The 4,158-nt window shown below is 42.8% G+C and overlaps 1 protein-coding gene across 8 annotated transcripts in view; it reads left to right on the top strand.

The window, feature by feature from the left end:
* LOC100749353 (serine proteinase stubble) overlaps window positions 1-4,158 on the top strand; it is a 78,584-nt gene that overhangs the window by 51,243 nt on the left and 23,183 nt on the right. The gene's annotated exons all lie outside the window — the stretch shown is intronic.

Here is a 4,158-nt window from a genome sequence, read left to right as displayed (position 1 = left end):
TCTCGCGCGCGCGCGCGCCAACGTGCCGATCCATCGTTTCTCGCCTTGGTACAACTTCATCCGCAGCAAAGACGGAACACAAGCTGCGAACCGGACGGAATTCGATGAATCGGCCGCGATTACCCTCGCCTTCGCCACTGTTTCCTCCTTTTTAGGTGTCGTTAACCTTCTCTTCTTCTGGTGCTATAATAGTCGAATGTGATCGATATACTATTCTATTTTCAACAGGGCTAATTTGTGGTCGATATATCTACTAGTGGAGATGTAGATAGGTTTTAGGTGGAGTTTCACAGTTTTACGTACAGCTTTAGGTACAATATTTGATTGTTCGTTGGTGGTATAGTGATTCTTGTTTTTGATCGAAGCATGGCTAGAAAATGTATGATTTATTTAACTGTAAAATCAACGACAAGGTAGAGTTTATGTGGTTCGAACGACGAGACATTTTTGGTGAAACGAGGATCTCTTGTTATAGTCTTACAGCCTACCTTTTTTCTCTCTCTTTAACTCGTTAACCGAAGAAGACTGGTTAACCTGAGCTATCGATCTCTTCAACATAATGATTTCTTTCGCTAATTTCTTTATCTGTTTCCTATATCCTCTGCCTTTTTTCTCTTTTCACTTGTCGCTTCGCTTCTGTTAAAAATACGACACACGAAGAGAATCACAATGGAAAAGTAGCTATATAAATACTAAACTATTGGTCAGGTTAATAAGACGGAAGAGCGACGATGTGTCTCGTAAAAGTAAAAGCAGAATAGAATGGCATACCGGAGGTATCGGCTAGACGTTTTGTCCTTTACGACGCAATCTTCTCGTTCGCTTATCTTGTAGCAGACAGGAGGGAAAAACGTGGAAGATTATCAAGGAAAAAAGAGAGAAAGCGAAAGAGAGGACTGATTTTATCCGTGAAAGCAATTGCACGCGGCATACGGACGCGATAAAGCCCGAGCAATTCTGCTACCAGTTACGAGTCCTTGATGGCCGATGCTACTACGATTTCCACGTTACCCGTGGCCACTCGAATACCGTAACGACGCCGAACGTGACTTCGATCGAAAAGTCGTCGTGATACGTCCTGTATCGTCAGCCTGCTCGTTTCCAGTTATCTATTACCGTTGTCATACTTCCGTAATACTTCTTCATTGGCCGTTAATCGCTCGTCCTGCCCTTAGGCCTGGTCCATACTGACGTTCTTATATCCTCGTGCTTCTGAGATTCATTAATTTTTTACAAACAGGAAACGAGTGTAGGTACACTGATATTTGTACATTTACCATATCGTATGCGATATACAAAATATTTTGAAGATCGATCTTCCGAGTTTTGTGCTAGGTTCACAGTTACGTTTGAAGGTATTGTACTAGTAAGAGTACGATGGCCAGGTTTTTTAAATTCGTGTACGAATACAGGTAGAATATAGATACGTATGTAGCACGTGATAAATCGAAAAGCTTGGACTAGAAGAGCGGCAGAGATCAAAGGCAGCAACATGTTGCTACGAACTGCAATCTTCTCTGTCCTCATAGAATTCCACTTTCATCTTCCGTGTTCCGATCGTACATTTATTTTACATGCTGCTCGGAAACGCTCGTGACTCCATGTAGCATCTTATATAGATATATCAAAACTAAAGATAACATCCTGCGATAACGTCCAACTTTTGAAAGACTAGATTGAAATCGAAGATTAACGTCGAAGATTATCTCGATCGATAAAACGTGGAAATTGTATTAAACCTCGATTTCGATGTCGAAGAAAGAAGAAAGCGTAGAAAAGTAACGCCTCGGGTGAACTCGGAAGATGATTGGCAATGGCTGGCAAGCAAAAGAGGAAAGTTAAACGCGCTCGTTGTCGTTTGGTAAATTGTTCATCGACTTTCGAACTAATTACACAGGGATGAGAGTAAATTTATGTTCCCATCGGTGTGAAACCGGCATTAAATACGAAAGTCTAGCTCGGGGGAGTCGAAAGAAAAGTGGTAGACATGCACGTTTATAGATAATACTGGATGCACAGTAAATTTGCCTCTGTCTTGAAGCGAGCTATCAGTTTCAATTGGCGTGTCGTATCGTGACCCGGCGTTTCTCCTTGCTCGTTCCAGTAGCCGAGTATTGTCATTATCGACCCGTTCGATGTACCGTAGCGTTGTTACTACGAATAAAATAAATGCTATTAGTTTAATTGTGTATAATAAATTGCTGATTCGTTGCTGATCTATGCGTTTGGACGTCCAGTAGCGTGACACTCTACATTTCGCATTGAAAGCCTGCGTCGAGTTCTATTTATATGGAAAGATATTCTAAATTTATACTTTATACGCTGCCGACCATAATTATTATGTAATTCCCTCGATAAGATTTGTTTCGTTATTTCTACATCCACCAGTATCAAACGCGAAAGAATTTATTTTCTCCAATTTTTTTGTTTCGTCCAGCGATAAAGCACATAAAAACTTTTAAACATGAACGTAGGTATTTATACAACTAAACTAGATAAATTCTGAACCCCCAAAGACTCAGCCTATAAAATACATCTATCCATCTAAATTAGACGAACTCTGAAATTCCAGAAACTCGGCCTATGCGATAAAAGATGCACAAAAACAGGGAATCCTGTCGGTCCAACGAAGCGAAAGCTAGCAAATCAAGCGCGGACATTTCTATGGACAGGTTGATCCTCGTATTCACCGATCGTCGTCCTCGATCATTCCTGATCGATCGAATGACGTCGTCGGGGCGCCCGCCATCGATCGCCACCGTTTTATAGGAAGTTACCAGGGCGTTATCTCACGGCGAACTCTGCGGCGCATTCTTCCTTTTTCCGTCGCGGTGCAACGGGATCCCGATGGCTTGATTTCGCGCCTATCGCGGCAAAAACGCCGAGTTATCGTGCGTTCCACCCGCAGAGGGGCCACCGTTTCACGAAGATCGTTGCGTAGCCGACTTGTTCGCTTCGTCTTCTATCATCTAGAAGAATTTATTGATCAATAAAACGTCTCCATTTAATGGGAGCCCCCGTTAATGAACGACATCCTGGTCAATCTTGAAATTTCACAGGTTCGACATACGTAAGATCCTTCGCGAGCTTATTGTGAGCACGAGGGAACACGCGTGCCCGATTATTTTTCTCTTTTTCCGTTCGCGTTCAATAACTGGTTCTGTCTTGTGGTAATTATATTAGTGTACGCGTAACGGGAATTAAAGATCGTTGGGAGTACCTTTATTTTCGTTTTGCCAGGCTAGAGTAATAGAGACGCGTTTTAGGGAATGTGGAGAATGATTCATTGATAAAAGGAATGCAGATATTTGAGTATCCGATACTGCAATATCCGATAGCTGGTTATTTTTGTAAATAGAATCACAAAGTGTACGAGTGAGCAAAGTTCCATGGCAATTAGAGATCCACAGTTGAAAAGATTGCAAGGATTCCTCTTCGGGATTTTTTTAATTTTCAATCGTTTGCTTTCCTAATTTTCTCTTTTATAATCTAAAGTCTATAATCTAAAATTTAAACTTGCATTGGTCACGGTCAATTCATAATGCAGTTACTCGACTGGAAAAATGTAAAACATCGCAATAGCTACCGTAGAACTCAAGCAATGTAACAAAAATAAGGCAACTATAATTTCTCTAACAGAATCTCCAAAAATCGTCATAGTTGGAACAGGTCATTTAACGGGCAAATGGCCTCGGTAGCCAGAGATCGCGAAACAGTTTATTAGCCGGGCGTGCTATCTGGTATCAGGCAAGCAAGCTCCGATACCTGGTCGTAGCGAGCTTAGTGCCCGCGTGGCAGATTCGTACGCGTTCAGGTCGCGTTCGGTGTACGAGAAACTGGTCTCCGCGACTCTCTATGAATAGAATTAATGGACGGTGATTCCGCGCTTAATCGATGCGAAAGAGAGGACTGCGTGGATCGTGAATGACGAGCCGAGATGTTCGATATCGTTGGCTTCGCAAGAATTTTAATTATTGTCAGCAAACCGTCGTCCACTGCGACTCGAATTAGCAGCGGTGGCCTACGTGGTTCGCCGATAATCGACGATTTATCGTTCGATTCGCCGTCGATCGTCGGTGTCGTCGTCGTTGTCTTTGTATCCGAGATAACGCGTTCCCGAGTGTCGACGTCGTCGCCGCCGCCACCACCGCCGCTGTC

Source organism: Bombus impatiens, unplaced genomic scaffold, assembly GCF_000188095.3.
Source record: "Bombus impatiens unplaced genomic scaffold, BIMP_2.2 scf_0151, whole genome shotgun sequence".
Lineage (NCBI taxonomy): Eukaryota > Metazoa > Arthropoda > Insecta > Hymenoptera > Apidae > Bombus > Bombus impatiens.
This window is presented reverse-complemented; position numbering and strand designations above follow the sequence as displayed.